The sequence below is a fragment of the Phascolarctos cinereus genome, unplaced genomic scaffold, assembly GCF_003287225.1.
Source record: "Phascolarctos cinereus isolate Bilbo 61053 unplaced genomic scaffold, phaCin_HiC Scaffold_9;HRSCAF=440, whole genome shotgun sequence".
Taxonomy (NCBI): Eukaryota; Metazoa; Chordata; class Mammalia; order Diprotodontia; family Phascolarctidae; genus Phascolarctos; species Phascolarctos cinereus.
Window position 1 is genome coordinate 94,568,051 of NW_027556402.1, and position 17,868 is coordinate 94,585,918.

At 36.1% G+C, this 17,868-nt stretch overlaps 1 pseudogene; it reads left to right on the forward strand.

Moving 5' to 3' along the window:
- The first annotated feature begins 1,431 nt into the window (after window positions 1–1,431).
- Window positions 1,432–2,309, forward strand: LOC110196436 (zinc finger protein 330 pseudogene; annotated as a pseudogene).
- The last annotated feature ends 15,559 nt before the right edge of the window (window positions 2,310–17,868 follow it).

The window sequence follows — 17,868 nt, forward strand, 5'->3', positions numbered from 1 at the left end:
TCTATGACACTATTAACTTCACTGGCACTGACAAATAACAAAGATATTTGTATCATCCAAAATTAGGTAAAATTCTCAGTGCACCTTTAGTAGAAATGGATTTTTAAAAAATTTCTCTCTGGTTGGAGAGACAAAATATTTTATCGTTTTTGTTTTCCCCATCCTCTTCAATTCACAGCTCCATTAATTTCATGGATTTTTTTTTGTTTATTATGTTTCCTACCATTTTAATTTGGTTTGCTACTTCCATAACTACCAAAAGATCTATTGCCTTTTCAGCATTTTATAAGACATTAGCTTGCCAGTTTTATATAGTATCAAATAGGATTATGATGTCCATTTGACATGATTATAAATAGCTCCTAACTTTAATGATAATAATATATATTCTAAAAGTTTCATATATTGAGTCAATATTGGAGGAAGGAAACATGTAGTTTATGTCTCTGGATTCTGGGTTTCCCTTTAGAAAGTCAATTTGCACATAAATGTGAATGACCTTCATTGATACCAAGGGAGATCGGGTATAGTTTGTGCTAGGTATTTACTACATGGATTTATGCACCGTCATCAATCCTTAATAGATAGTTTTATTTACAGGATGCATAAAGGGAGTATTGTTCACATTGCCTTTTTCCAAATCTGCCAAAATCATGTGTACCACATACCTTTTTGCTTATGCCTTAATTGAAAGGAATGTTATTATTCATCAGATGCAAGTTCAGATGTAATAAACCACAAGCCTGATTATCTTACATTGACTATTTTCTTTTTTGTCCAAGTGGAATGAGTTTTGGATCTGGAGTCAGAAGACCTTTGCACATATCACTTCACGTTTGGTTTTAGGGCTGGCCTTCAGATACCTCATTATAAACTGAGAAGGATATACTAGATGTCCTCTAAAGTCGATTCCTTCTTTAAAACTATAAACCTAATTTCAGTCATTCATCATCTGAAACAAATAATACTTGTGCCCACTACTACTCACAGTTCATATTAGGTACAAATGAGATTATGTAAAGTGAATCATAAATCACAAAATTTCATATAAAAGGAAGTTGTGACTATTATCCCATTGATCTTTTGTTCTCTTAGGTGGGCATTTGTGCTCTTGGGGGATCCAATCTATAAAATAAGCAGTCAATCTATAATCCTTAGTACATAATCTACTGATAATATCTCAAATATAACTTAAAAATAGACTTAAAATTGTAACAAGAATTTGTGTTTATTTAGTCCATGAATGAAATCCTGGTGATGATAAATCTGAATGTGTTCTCATATGGAGCTTACATCTTCCTGTAACACAAGTAGCCAGGGTCAATTTCAGAAGACTGCTGGACTTGCACACACACACACCCACATGAAAAAGAAGGTAAAAAGATAGAAAAGAGAAGAAAGGCAAAGCACATAATGAGGAAAGTAGGCAAAATGTCAAAAAATGGTGCAAGGAAGAAGGCTGAAAACCATCAAGAGTAAGAAAATAGGTAAAAGCATAAAGAAGCAATATCACTTTTAGCTAAACATCCATGTGACACTTCAAAGGAATATGCTGTGTCAAAGATCACAGAAGAATGGAGCATTTTATTACTTTTGTAATTCCATAGAGAAGTTACCAACATGCACACAATGCAAAGAAACAAAATTTATGCTGAAGTTTTCCAATTGTGTCCTAAAGCATGCTACTGTATATAGTACTGTCTTTGCAATGGTGGGTACAATGTGTGATTTTTGTAAAGCTTAGGTTTTCCAAGGTAAGAAATGCCTGAGTAAACATGCTTGTGCCTGTCCTCTTATTGATACAGAATTTGTTGAAGGTGACCATGGAGGCAGAATATTCAGCTGTTCTTTTCATCAGAACTTCTTGTGTGAAGACGATCAATTTGAACAACAAGCCAGCTGACAAGTTTTGGAGGCAGAAATCTTTAAATGTGTTTCCTATAATTGGTTGGGAGAGCACACATGTAGCTGCTGTAAGGGTTTCTTCTATGATGATCACACAAGGAACAAAGTTTTTGAGCAAGAGAAAGGAAAAAAAACTCCATCTTAAATGTGGACATGAAAATCAAGAGACTAAGGATCTAAGCATCTCAACATGTTCCTTAAAATTTGTCCAGAAAACTGGATGTGAAGAAGCAGATGGAGCTTCTGGGGATGATGCTTCTCAGAAAATCCTGCCTCAGGAAGGTATGGAGATACAAGACAACAAGAAGACAAAGATGATTATGAAGTAGAAAAGGATGATGAGGAAGATGGATGATGAAGGAGGAAAAGATTCAGATAGAGAGTTTTTGTTCAATCATGACTGACTCTTCATGGCTTCATGGACCATACTGTTCATCCTTGGCAAAAATACTGGATTGTTTTGCCATTTCCTTCTCCAGTGATTAAGGCAAACAGAGGTTAAGTGACTTCCCCAGAGTCACATAGCTAGTAAGTGTCTGAGGTTGGATTTGAACTCAGGTCTTTTTGAATACAGGATCACTGTTCTAACATTTTCTTTGAATTTGGGACCGTGCATTTTTTTTGTATGTGTTAGCTACAACACTGTATACAAAGTAGGTACTTAGCAAAATCAACATATCCTTGAGGTAATCAACTCAAGGACTATTTCATTTTTTGGGGGGAGGCTTTCCAAATTTATTATTATTCCAAATTATTTTCTTTGTTGTATCCCTCTGTCATTCTTGTTGCAGTTCAAGGTGCCTCTTCTCTCTTCCATTTTGTTTTTCTTTGTTTTTCTTTTTTTTCTTTTAATTAATTTATTTTGATTTATCAACACTCACTTCCATAGACTTTTGAGTTTTAAAATTTTCTCCCCCTCTCTTCCCACCTCCCTCCCCAAGACAGTGTACAATCTGATATAGGCTATACATATACATTCCTATTAAATATATTTTCACATTAGTGATGTTGTAAGAAAGAATTAGAACCAATAGGAAGAACCACCAAAAGGAGGAAACAAAACACAACAGAACAAAAAAAAAAACAGCAAATGGTATACTTTGAGCTGCATTCAAAATAGCAGTTCAGAATAGCATTTTCCATAATGAGGACTTTGGAGGTGTCTTAGATCCTTGTATTGCTGAGAAGGGTTAAGTCTATCAATATTAGTACCTAACTGTTTATGTTATTCCCTTCTTGAGCCAAATCTGATGAGAGTAAGGTTCAAATAGTGCTCATCTCCCTCCCTTCTTTCCCTCAGCTGTAATAAGATTTTGTGCCTTTTCCTGTGATGTAATTTACCCTTGCCTGCCTCCTCCTTTCCTTTTCTCTCAGTTGATTTTCTTAGTTAGATCAGATAATCCACTTACTTGAATCCATTTAACTCAATTTAGATTTTTTTTGTCATTATATCAAAGTCAACTTATATCCACCCTCTTTATGTATACCCCTTTAATGCAATATAAAAACAATACAGTTGTCAATGGTTACAAGTGTCATCTTCCCTTGTAGGGATGTAAACAGTTTGCCCTTATTAATAACATGTTGTTTCTTTCTTTCCTGTTTACCTTTTTATGTCTCTCTTGAGTCTTGTATTTGAAGATCAAATTTTCTGTTGAACTCTGGTCTTTTTATCAGGAATGTTTGGAAGTCCCCGATTTCATTGAATATCCATCTCCTCCACTGAAAGATCATGCTCATTTCTGTTGGGTAGTAGATCCTTGATTGCAATCCAAGGTCCTTTGCCTCATGAAATATCATTTTCCATGCTCTGTGGTCTTTTAAGGTAGAAGCTGTAAGGTCCTGTGTAATCCTGGCTGTGGTTCCATGATATTTAATTGTTTCTTCCTGGCTGCTTGCTGTATTTTCTCTTTGACCTGGTAATTTTTGAATTTGGCTACTATATTCCTTGGCATTTTCAATTTGGGATCTCTTTGAGGAGGTGATCAGTGGATTCTTTTTATGGCTATTTTACCCTCTAGTTCTAGGACCTCAGGGCAGTTTTCCTTGATGATTTCCTGAAAGATACTGTCCAGGCTCTTTTTTTCATAATGATTTTCAAGTGGTCCAATAATTTTTAAATTGTCTGTCCTGGATTGACTTTTCAGGTCAGTTGTTTTACTGATGAGGTATTTTATATTTTCATCTATTTTTTCATTCTTTTGTTTCTGTTTGACTGATTCTTGCTCTCTCATAGAGTCATTAGCTTCCATTTTCCCTATTCTAATTTTTAACAAATTGTTTTCTTGTATTAGATTTTGTACCTCCTTCCACATTTGCCCAACTATATGTTTTAGGAACTTGTTGTCTTCGGTGTACTTTTTTCCCAGTTGGCCAATTAGAGGTTTTAGGGACTTGTTTTCTTCAGTGTACTTTTTTCTAGTTGGCAAATTATATATATTTTTAAGGACTTGTTTCATACTGTTAATTTTTGTCCTTCCTTTTCCAAACTATTGACTCTTTCTTGCATGCCTCTCATTTCTATTCCCATTTTTTCTTCCAACTTTTTTCATTTGACTTTTAAAATCCTTCTTGAGCTCTTCTAAGAAGGCTTTTTGGGCTTCAGACCAGTTCCCTTTTGAGTTTCCAGATGTGGGTTTGTTGACAATGTTGCCCCTTTAGAATTTCTGCCTTGATCTTCCCATAATAAGAATCTATGGTATGTTTCCTTTTGCTCATGGTGTTTGCTTATTTCCTGGCCTTTAAAGACATTGAGCTCTCCTGCTGGGGAGCAGAGGGCACTGACCCAAGCTTCTTGTGTTGGCAGCCTAGGGCTTGGTCAATGGCTTTGTATGCTGGGGCCTCCAATGCTGGCAGTTGGAGGCTGTAGGGTTCTGGCAGCTTACCTGGTGTTGGGCTAGAATCAGCAATATTGGAACTCTAGGGGTAGGATTATGTAGTGTGGCTCTGGAGATTTCCTGCTCACCCAGGACTTTCCTTCCTGTCACTTTCTTCAGCTCCTTTCAGATGGATGTTTCAGGATGTTTATTTGCCTGGGGCCCCTTGGAGGGTTGCTTCCCTTAGTTTTGCTGAGGCACTGGGTTGCTGTAGAATGCCAAGGCACCTGGTGGTTTTCCAATCTGGTTTCTACCAGTTCCCCCACCCTCAGTGAGGCACTTGGGGGTCCAGGTGTTGGTGTTTGCCTGCTCCACCACCTGGGTTTCAGGATCTCCTCTTGGTATGCTAAGGTGGGGCTTTCTGCTAGCTTGCTGGGACATCTACTGTTCTGTACTGTTCCCCTTCCCCAGGGCAAAAGAGGCCTTTCCTTATAATCCTTCAAGCTACCTGGGCTACTGGACTGCTGCACCCCATCTTTCTTCTTGTTCAGCTGTTCTAGTGTTTTTCCTGGGGTGATACTTTCTGTTCATCATTTTTTTATAGCACAATAGTATTCCATCACATTCATAAATCACATTCACAGTTACGATTACTATCAGTGTCTTTCTCTCCATACTTCCCCTGCCCTGTTAATGCTTTTCTTTCTCCTTTCTCCTTTTCCTTCCTCACTAGTGTTTTGCTTTTGACCACCACCTCCTCAGTCCTGCCTTCCTTCTATTAGCCCCTTCCCTTTTCTTTCCAGTTACCCTTCTGGAGGCCTATTTCAAAAGAAATTAACAAGTTTTCCATAATACTACTAAAATTTAAGGTTTTTTAACACATTCATGTTAACACCATTCCTTTCAGTTAAAATGCTTTCACCTAAAATATAGAATTTTGACTTAAATATAATATTTATGGCAAAAAAGCTACTTAAAACAAATTTAAAAGATGTGATAGATATGAATGACAAAGAGAATTATTTTTAAAGCATAGTTTTCAAAACAGTAAGAAAAAATAAATTATGAAAAGCAAAAATGAGTGACAAGATCAAAGGGGAATAAAGAATTAGCTGGACAAGAAATAAATAATATTTAGGTGATATCGTTATCTCTGAGGATGTATCAGTTTACAGTACCAAAAAATATGAAAATTCATCATTTATAAAGCTGATAAAGGTTGGCCTAACTACCTAGTAACAAATTTAGTAGACAGAATAGAGAGAGGGATGCTTCATCTGGCTGGAGCTCTCATAGCTGTTACAGTACATTGAGCTCCATAGAGACAGCACTGGAGCAAGTAAGAGTCAGATGGGCACCGGGCTACTCTGTATGGTGCTCAGAGAAAGTAATAAAAAATAAGCAAAGGTGATCCTATGAAGCTGAGAGGGAACATGTTTTCATATGCCTTCTTTAATCACACCTGCCAAGAGAAATGCAAGAAGAATCCAGATGCTTCTATAAACTTCTCAGATTTAAAAAAATCACTCAGTGGTGGAAGACACTGTTTGCTAAAGAGAAAGAAATTTTGAGGACAAGGAAAAGCTAATAAGGTTCATTATGAAAGAGAACTGAAAATCTACATACTACCTAAAGGAGAAAAAAAAGGATATTTAAGGATCCCAATGCATTGAAGAAGCCTCTTTTGATAGTTTTCTTTTTCTATTCTGAGTAACATCCAAAAATCAAAAGAGAGTGTTCTGGTCTTTCCCTTACAAATGTGGACAAAAAGAATGGAGAAATGTGGAATAATCCTACTACAGATGACAAGCAGTCTTATGAAAAGAAGGCAGTTAAACTGGAGGAAACATGAGAAGATTATTGCTGCATACGGGGCTGAAGGGAAACCTGATGGTAAAAAGAGAGGAGTTGTCAAAGCTGAGAAGAGCAAGAAAAAAGGAAGACCAAGAACTGAAGGATGAAAAAAAAATTGTTTCAGGATGAAGACGATAATGATTACATTGTATAAATTGGTTCTACAGCAAATTTTTTTCTACAAAGCATTTAACTACCCCTTTACACAAGTCACTTCTTTTAAAGAAAATAAAAGTGAAATGAAAGGATGTATAAAAATTGTTTTTAAGGTCTGGTAGGTATCACAGTGGATAGAGAACTGGCTCTGGAGTCAGAAGGACCTGAGTTCAAATCCAGTCTCAGACAAGTTGCTTGACATTTACTAGCTGTGTGACCCTGGGCAAGTCACTTAACCTCAATTGCCTCGCAAATAAAAAAAAGAAAAAAAGTTTCTAAATGCAGTCTTTTTTATAGTTAACACAGTATCAAATTTGTCTTAGATAGCCCTTAACTTTAGTGATATTTTATCTTGTTTACTTAGTATTTCGTTTTTCCCAGTTACATGTAAAAGTAATTTTTAAGATTCATTTTTAAAACTTTGAGTTCCAAATTCTCTCCCTTTCTCCCTCCCCACTCTCCCTCATAGAGAAGGCAAGCAATTCTATATAGGTTATACACTTGTAGTTATGCAAAACATGTCCATAACATCATGTTATGAAAGAAAACATAGACAAAAAAAATCAAGAAAAATAAAGATTTTTTTTTAAAGTATGCTTCAATATGTATTCAGACACCATCAATTCTTTTTTCAGGGATGGTTAACATTTTTCATCATAAGTCTTTCAGAGCTATCTTGGAGCCTTGTATTGCTGTGAATAGCTGAGTCCCTCACAGAAATATTATTGTTACTTTGTACACAGTACATTTCACTTTGCATCAGCCCATGCAAGTCTTTCCAGGTTTTTCTGAGAGCACCCAGTTCATCATTTTTTTCTTTTTTTATTATTAATTAATTAATTTAGTATTTTCCCCCAATTACATGTAAAAACAATTTTTGACATTCCTTTTTAAAACTTTGATTTCTAGGGAGCAGAACCAAGATGGCAGAGTGAAAGTAGGGATTTGCCTGAGCTCTCCCCCAAATACCTTCTTCATATACCCTAAAAAGTGACTCTGAACAAATTCTAGAGTGACAGAACTCACAAACAGACAGAGTGAGATAGATTTCCATTCCAAGACAACTTGGAAGGTTGACAGGAAAGTTCTGTTGTACTGGCCTGAGACAGGAACATCCAGTGCTCAAAGTACAGTGGCAGACCATGCCTAAGCAAAGCCAAGGCAGGCCTTGGGGGACTGAATCACCAGCAGCAGTGGCAGGTTCCAGTCTTCTCAGCCCACAGACAAGAGAGACAACTTAGAAGGTCAGCAGGAGGGGGTCTGTCAGAAGTGGGTGAGAGAGAAGCACAGTCAAGCACAGGGCTGCAGAGGCTGCCAATACAGCCCCTTCCCAGCAAACCAGAAACAAGCCTCAGGAGAGACTGAATCAGCAGCCATAGCAGTAACAGCAGCAGAAGTAGTAGTGACAGTGTTTGCTCCTGGAGCTATTAGCCCACAGACTGAATGTTTGAAAGTCACCTATTTTGACTTTTGGGAGCCAAGATGTCAGAATAAGCAGTAAGTTGATCTCACTTTCCCTTATTGACCTTGAAAAACCCGCAGAAAATATTGCCCCAGGAAAAATCCTGAAATAGTAGACTAATCAGAAAGACTAGATACAGCAGTCTCTTAGCTCCTGAGGCTAAGGGGATTAACAGGAAAGGTCCCTCTTGCTGTGGCTGAAGGGGACCACCGCAGGAAGGGAGGCATGCTAGCAAGTCAGTTGCAAGCCCCACCTCAGCAAACCAATAACCATGTTCCAAGCCCCCAACACAAGAAGCCTGGGACAGTGCCCCCTGTGCCCCAGAAGCAGAGATCAACTTTAAAAGCTAGAAAAAAGGCAAACAAGACAAGCAAGAAGCAACATACAAAAATAATGACCATAGAAAAGTATCTTGGTAAAAGGGAAGGCCAAAACACAAATTCAGGAGAAAATAACATTGTCAGTATACCCACATCTGAAACCTCCAAAGGCACTATGAATCCAAAAAGCCTTCTTGGAAGATCTCAAGAAGGATTTTAAAAGTCAAATAAGGGAGGTAGAAGAAAACTGAACAATTCATTTCAAATGGGGGAAAAAAAAGTACAATGAAGAAAATAATTCCTTAAAAAGTATAATTGGCTGAATGGAAAAGAAGGCACAAAAACTCACTGAAGAGAATTTCCTAAAAAGTTAAATGGGCCAAATGGAAAAGGAGGTACAAATGCTAACTGATGAAAATAATTCATATACATATATATGTATGTATACACACACACACACACACACACACACACACACACACACACGAAAATGTAACATTCCTCACCAGAAAAACAGCTGATCTGGAAAATAGATCCAGAGCAGACAACTTTAGAATTATTGGTTTACCTGAAAGTCATGATGAAACAAAGAGCCTGAACAGTATCTTTCAGGAGATCATCAAGGAAAACTGTCCTGATGCCCTAGAACCAGAGGGTGAAATAGTCCTCAAAAGAATCCACTGATCACCTCCTGAAAGACATCTTAAATTGAAAATACCAAGGAAAATTGTAGCCAAATTCCAGAATTATCAGATCAAGGAGAAAATCCTTGCAAACAGCCAGAAAGAAAGAATTCAAATATCATGGAACCACGGTCAAGATTATGCAGGGCCTTGCAGCTTCTACATTAAAAGATCAGAGGGCTTGAAATATAATTTTCCATAAGCCAAAGGAACTTGGATTACAATCAAGGATCAACTACCCAGCAAAACTGAGCACAATCTTTAAGGAGAGAAGATTTTCCTAGTAGAAAGACCAGAGCTCAGTGGAAAATTTTATCTTCAAATAAAAGACCCAGGAGAAGCATAAAATGGTAACAGGAAAGGGAAAAAAAAACAACATTATTCAATAAGGGTGAACTGTTTACATCCCTACATGGGAAGATGATACTAGTTTCTTGTAACTCTTGAGAACTGTATCTTTATTAGGACATTTAGAAGTGATATATGTAGACAGAGGGGGTATGTGTAAGTTGACTTTGATGTGATGATAAAAACCTGACGAAATGTTGAAAAGTAACTGTAATGGGAGAAGAGAAAAGGAGGAAGCAGAATAGGGTAAATTACATCATGTGAAAAGGCACAAATACATATTGCAGTAGAAGGAAAGAAGGGAGGGAGATGAGCATTGTTTCAACTTCACTCTCATCAGATTTGCCTCAAGGAGGGAATAACATTCTCAGGAATAGAAATGTAACTTGTCACATAGGCAGTAGGAGGGGAAAGGAGAAAGAAAAAGGAAGAGGGGATAGAAGGGAGGGAAGAAGTAGTAAGGAAAAAGAGAAAGAAAAGGGAGGGGGCTAAAAGAAGGGAGGGCAGATTCAGGGAGGTGATAGTCAAAAGCAAAACCCTAGTGAGGAGGGAAAGAAAGAAAAGGAGAAAGAAAAGCCTAAATGGGGTAGGGGAAAATAGGATGGAGAGAAAGACAGACAGTAACCATAATTGTGAATATGAATGGCATGAACTCTCCTATAAAATAGAAATGGATAGCAGAATGGATTAAAATCCATAATCCTACAATATGTTGTTTACAAGAAACACGTTTGAAATAGAGGGATACATATAGGGTAAAGGTAAAAAGCAGGAGTAGAATATATTTTGCTTCAGCTGAAGTAAAAAAAAAAACAGGGATAGCAGTATTGATCTCGGACAAAACAAAAGCAAAAATAGATCTTATTAAAAGGGATAAGGAAGGAAAATACATCCTGCTAAAAGGCACCATAGACAATGAAGTAATATCATTACTAAACATATATGCACTATGTGGTATACCATCCTAATTCTTACAGGAGAAAAATCATGTAGTTACAGGAAGAAATAGACAGCAAAACTATACTAGTGGGAGACCTCAACCTCACCCTCTCTGAACTAGATAAATCTAACCACAAAATAAACAAGAAAGAAGTTAAGGAAGTGAATACAATTTTAGAAAACTTAGATATATATGGTAGACCTCTGAAGAAAATAGAATGGAGATAGAAAGGAACACATTTTTTCTCACTGGTACATGGCACTTATGCAAAAATTGATCATGTATTAAGGCATAAAAATCTCACAAACCAATGCAGAAAGGCAGAAATATTAAATGCATTCTTTTCAGATCATGATGCAATAAAATTATATAAAATAAAGGGACATGGAAAGAGAGAGTAAAAATAAATCGGAAACTAAATAATCTAATCCTAAAGAATGAGTGCTACAAAAACTACAAAATGTAGGAAAAAAATCAATAACTTCATCCAAGAGAATGACAATAATGAGACAACATACCAAAACTTAGGCGTTGCAGCAAAAGTAGTTCTTAGGGGAAGTTTTATATTCCTAAATCCTTACATAAATAAAATAGAAAAAGAGGAGATCAATGAATTGAGCATGCTATCAAAAAAAAAAACACTAGAGAAAGAACAAATTAAAAATTCACAATTAAATCCCAAATTAAACATTCTGAAAACCAAAGGAGAAATTAATAAAATTGAAGTTAAGAAAACTATTGAACTAATAAATAAAACTAAGATCTGGCTTTATGAAAAACAACAACAACAATAAAATAGATAAGACTTTGGTTAATTTAATTTTTAAAAATAAGAAAGAAGAAAACCAAAACACCAGTATCAAGAATGAAAAGGGCAAATTCACCATCAATGAAGAAGAAATTAAAACAATACTAGCAAATATTTTGCTTAACTGTAAAATTTGACAATCTTAGTGAAACGGATGAATATTCACAAAAATAAAAAAAATTGCCCAGAGTAATGGAAGAGGAAGTAAAATACTTAACCCCATCGCAGAAAAACAATTTGAAAAAGCCATCAATGAACTCCCTAAGAAAAAGTCTACAGGGCCAGATGGATTTACAAGTGAATCCTATCAAACATTTAAAGAAAAATTAATTCTGATAGTATATAAACTATTTGGGGAAATAGGAGAAGAAGGAGTCTTACCAAATTATTGTAATGATGCAAGTATGGTGCTGATACCTAAACTGGGAAGAGTCAAACCAGAGAAAGAAAATTATAGACCAATTTTCTTAATGAATGTAGATGTAAATATTTTAAATAAAATATTAGGAAATAGGTTACAGCAACTTATCACAACAAAAATACACTACGACCAGGTAGGATTTATACCAGGAATGAAGGACTGGTTCAATATTAGGAAAACTATCAGCATAATTGATCATATCAACAACAAAACTAACAGAAACCACATGATTATCTCAATAGATGCAGAAAAAACTTTTGACAAATTACAACACCCATTCCTATTAAAAAAAAAACTAGAGAGCAAAGGAAAAATGGAGTCTACCTTAAAATGATAAGTAGCATCTACCTAGAACCTCCAGCAAGCATCATATGTAATGGGGATAAGCTGGAAACATTTCTAATAAGATCAGAAGTGAAACAAGGATGTCCATTATTACTACTGTTGTGCAATATGGTACTAAAAACATTAGCTTTAGCATTAAGAGAAGAAAAAGAAATTTAAGGTATTAGAATAGGCAAAGAAAAAAAAGCTATCACTCTTTGCAGATGATATGATGATATACTTAGAGAATCCTAGTGAATCAAGTTAAAAACTACTTGAGATAATAAACAGCTTTAGCAAAGTTGCAGGCTATAAAATAAACCCACATAAATCATTGGCATTTTATATGTTACCAACAAAGCCCAACAGCAAGAGATAGAAATAGAAATCCCATTTAAAGTTACTGTAGACATCATAAAATATTTAGGAGTCTAACTTCTGAAACAAACCCAGGAATTATATGAATGCATTGACAAAACACTTTTCCCACGAATAAAGTCAGATCTAAAGAGCTGGAAAAACATCAGTTGCTCATGTTTAGGTTGAGCTAATATAATAAAAATGACAATTCTACCTAAATTAATTTACTTATTCAGTGTCATACCAATCAAACTAACAAAAATTATTTTATAGAGCTCTAAAAATAGTAAGATTCATCTGGGAGAACAAAAGGTTCAGAATATCAAGGGAACTAAGGAAAAGAAATGCTAGCTATACCAGAATTTAAATTATATCATAAAGCAGCAATGATCAAAACTACTTGGTGCTGGCTAAGAAATAGAATGGTGGATCAGTGGAATAGGTTAGGTACTCAAAACACAGTACTCAATGACTGTAGTAATCTTTTTGATAAACCCAAAGATCCCAGCTTCTGAGATAAAAATTCACTATTTGACAAAAACTGCTGGGAAAACTGGAAAAGAGTATGGCAGAAAATGGGCATAGACCAAAATCTTACACCATATACTTAAATAAAGCCTTTAGATATAAAGGCTGACACTATAAGAAAACTGGGAGAGCAAGGAATAGTTTACCTGTCAGATTTATTGAGAACAGAAGAATTTATGGAGAACAGAAGAATTTATACCAAACAAGAGATAGAAAACATTATGAAATGCAAAATGGATTATTTTGATTATGTTGAATTGAAAATTTTTTGCACAAACAAAGCCAGTGCAACCAAGATTACAAGGAAAATAGAAAATTGGGAAAGGATTTTTACAACCAGTGTTTCTGATAAGGGCATAATTTCTAAAATATGTAAAGAACTTAGTCAAATTTATAACAATATAAGTCATTCTCCAACTGAGAAATGGTCAAAGGATATGAACAGGCAGTTTTCAGATGAAGAATTTAAATTATCTACAGTCATATGAAAAAATGTTCTAAATCACTATCGATTAGAGAAATGCAACTTGAAACAACCCATCAGGTTTACCAACATGAAAAAACAAGAAAATAATAAATTTTGGAGAAGATATGGGAAAATTGGGCATTAATCCATTGTTGGTGGAGTTGTGAACTGATCCAACCATTTTGAAGAGCTACTTAGAGCTATGCCCAAAGGGCTATAAAAATGTGCATCCCTTTTGACACAGCAATACCACTTGTAGGGCTGTATCTCAAAGAGATAATAAAAATGGGGAAAGGACTCACATGTCCAAAAATTTTTATGGCAGCTCTTTCTGAGGTGGCAAAGAATTGGAAATTGAGGGGGTGCCCATCAATTGGGGAATCCTGAACAAGTAGTGATATATAAATGTAATGGAATATATATTGTGGATTGTGAATATATGTATTGTGTTATGAAAAATGAAGGGCAAGCTGACTTCAGAAAAACCTGGAAAGGCTTGTATGGATTGATTCTGAGTGAAGCAAGCAGAACCAGGAAAGTGTTGTACAAAGTAACAGCCACATTGTGTGATGATTAATTTTGATAGACTTAGCTCTTCTCTCAATGTGAGGATCTAAGACATTTCCAAAAGTCTCATGCTAGAAAATGCTATCCACATCCAGAGAAAGAGCTACAAAGTTTGAATGCAGATAGAAGCATACTTCCGTGCTTTTTTTTCTTCTGTTTTTTCTTTCTTTCTTGTGGTTCCTCCTATTAGTTCTAATTCTTTACAACATGACTAATGCAAAAATATGTTTAATAGGAATGTATATGTAGAGCCTATATCAGATTGCATGCTGTCTTGAAGAAGGAGATGGAGAGGGAGGGGGAGAAAGTTTAAAACTCAAAATCTTATGGAAGTGAATGTTGAAAACCAAAAATAAATTGATCAAATAAAAAAAAGCTTTGATTTCCAAATTCTCTCTCTTCCTCCCTCCCAATCAACATTCATTAGGAAGGCAAAAAAGTCAATATAGGGTATACATTTGTAGTCATGCAAAACACTTCCATGACAGTTATGCTGTGAAAGAAAAAAAAATCAAGAAAATAAAGAAATTGGGGGTAGAGCCAAGATGGCAGAGTGAAAGCAGTGACTTGCTTGAGCTCTTCTCCAAACCCCTCCAAATACCTATAAAAAATGGCTCTGAACAAATTCTAAAGTAGCAGAACCCACAAAAAGACAGAGTGAAACAAATTTCCAGTGTAAGATAACCTGGATGGTTGATGGCAAATGTATATCTTGCTGGACTGGGAGAGAAGCATAGTTCTGTGGGCACGTAGGCTGCAGCAAACCTGGAGCATGCCTCAGAGGACTGAATCACAGGCAGCTGTGGCAGTGTTGAGACTTCTCAATCCACAAATGCCAAAGACAACTTAGAATGTCAGTAGGAAAAGTCTGTTTCTGTGGTGAGAGAGAAGCATGGGGTCCCAGCTCCATTCCCCAAGCTTGGCCCCGGCATGGCTGCTGACTCTTGAGCTTCTGGTCCACAGATGGATGGGGAATCTAGTGGCTGATCAGAAGGGTATTGCAGGGATCTCTTTGCTGGTGCAGGATTCTCTTGCTTTGCCCATCCTTGTATCTGAGTCACAGTTCTGGGTGGTGGTCCAGGGGCAAGGAGGAGCGCTAGCATGGTGGAGTTTATAGTGGTGATGAAGAAGAAATCATCCTCACAGTTCCAAGGCAGAAAGGAGTGCTTGTGGTCACTCATAGAGCAGAGCATAGGACAGGAAAGGAGTAAACACCTCATCCTTGATCATAGCACCTTGGAAGAACTGAAAATTTACAGGTCCCTAGAAGTATCTCTGAAAACAGCTGCACAAAACCCCTGAAGCTTGGGACAGTACATTCTCCACACTGGAAGCAGAATCCTACCTTAACAAAGAGTTTAAAACTCAAATAATAGGCCAGGATCATGAGCAAGCAGCATAAAAAGAGTCAGACTGTATCATCTTACTTTGATGACAAAGAAGATCAAAACATACAACCAGAAGACAATGCAGCCAAAGCTCCTACATCCAAAGCCTCCAAGAAAAATATGAATTGGTCCCAGGCCATGGAAGACCTCAAAAAGGATTTTCATAAGCAAGTAAGAGAAGTAGAGGAAAAACTGGGAAGAGAAATGAAAGCGATGCAAGAAAATCATGAAAAACAAGTCAACAGCTTGCTAAAAGAGACCCAAAAAACTGCTGAAGAAAGTAACACCTTAAAAAAAATAGCTTAATCCAAATGGCAAAAAAGGTCCAAAAAGCCAATGAGGAGAAGAATTCCCTAAAAAGCAAAATTGGCCAAATGGAAAAGCTTACTGAAGAAAATACTTCCTTAAAAAGTAGAATGGAGCAATTGGAAGCTAGCAAGTATATGAGAAATCAAGGCACTATAAAACTAATCGAAAAGAATGAAAAAAAAAAATAGAAGAGAATGTAAAATACCTTATTGGCAAAATAACTGACCTGGAAAATCGATCCAGGAGAAAGAACTTAAAAATTATTGGACTATCTGAAAGCCATGATTAAAAACAGAGCCTAAACATCATCTTTCAAGAAATTATCAAAGAAAACTGCCTTAATATTTTAGAACCTGAGGGCAAAATAGAAATGGAAAGAATCCATTTATCACCTCCTGAAAGAGATCCCCAAAGGAAAACTGCTAGGAATATTTTAGCCAAATTCCAGAATTCTCAGGTCAAGGAGAAAATATTGCAGGCAGGCAGAAAGAAACACTTCAAGTATTGTGGAAACACAATCAAGATAACACAAGATGGAGCAGCTTCTACATTAAGGGACTGGAGGGCATAGATAATTACAACCAAGAATCACCTGTCTAGCAAAACTGAGTATAATCCTTCAAGGTAAAAAATGGTCATTCAATGAAATAGGGGACTTCTAAGCATTCCTGAGGAAGAGACCAGAGCTGAATAGAAAATGTGACTTTCAAATACAAGACTCAAGCAAAACATGGAAGAGGTAAACAGGAAAGAATAATCTTAAGAGGTTTATTGAGGCTGAACTGTTTGCATTCCTGCAGGGAAAGATGATATTTATAACTCATGAGTCCTTTGTCAGTATTGGGGTAGTGGGAGGGGAAAAAATGTATGTATGTATGTATAAATAGATAGATAGAGGGCACAGGGTGAGTTGAATATGAAGGGGTGATATCCAGAAAATTAAATTAAGCAGTGAGAGAGGATTGTACTTGGAGAAGGAGAAAGGGAGAAGTAGAATGGGGTAAATTATCTCACTTGAAAGAAAAAAGAAAAGGCTTTTACAGTGGAGAGGAAATGGGAGAAGGTGAGAAGGAGTGAGCGGATCTTATTCTCATAGGATTTGGCTTAAGGACAGAATAACATACACAATGGGGTATGGAAATCTATCTTACCTTACAGGAAAATAAAGGGGAAGAGGACAAGAGAGCAGGGGGTTGATAGAGAGGAGGACAGATTGGGGGAGGGAATAACCAGAAGCAAACACTTCTGAGGAGGGACAGGGTGAAAAGAGAGAACAGAATAAGTGGGGTTAGGACAGGATGAAAGGAAATATGTTTAGTTTTTTACAACATGACTGCTATGGAAGTGTTTTTGTATGACTACACATCTATAACCTGTATTGAGATGCTTACCTTTACAATGAAGGTGAGTGGGGAGGGAGGAAGGGAGAAATTTTGTAACCCAAAGTTTTAAAAACACATGTTAAATTTTTTTTAAAAAATTAAAGTTTTAAATCTTTAAAAAAGAAAAGAAAGAAATTTTAAAAATATGCTTCAATCTGTATTCAGACACCATCAGTTCTTTCTCTGAGGATCGATAGCATTTTTCAACATAAGTCTTTCAGAGTTGCCTTAGCTCATTGTATCGCTGAGAATAGCAAAGTTATTTACAGCTGATCATCCTACAATACTGCAGTTATTTTCTACACAGTACATTTCACTTGGTATCAGCTCATGTAAGTCTTCCCAGGTTTCTCTGAGAGCATCCAGTTCATCATTTCTTATAGTAGAGTAGTATTCCATCATAATCATGTATCACAATTTGTTCAGTTGTTCCTCAATTGATGGGCATCCCCTTAAATTCTAGTTCTTTACCCCCAGAAAAGAATTGCAATAAATATTTTTGTTCATATGGGTTCTTTTTCCTTTTTTTTTGTTTTTTTTTCTCTTTTGGGAATTTTCATTTTGGTATCTCTTTCAGGAGGTAATCAGTGGATTTTTTCAATTTCTTTTTTACCCTCTGGTTCTAGAATATCAGGGCACTTTTCCATGACAATTTCTTGAAAGAAGATGTCTAGGCTTTTTTTTTTTTTGATAATGGCTTTCAGGTAGTCTAATAATTTTTAAATTATCTCTCCTAGATCTATTTTCCAAGTCAAATGTTTTTCCAATGAGATATTTCACATTGCCTTTAATTTTTTTCTTTCTTTCAATTTTTCTTTATTGATTCTTGAT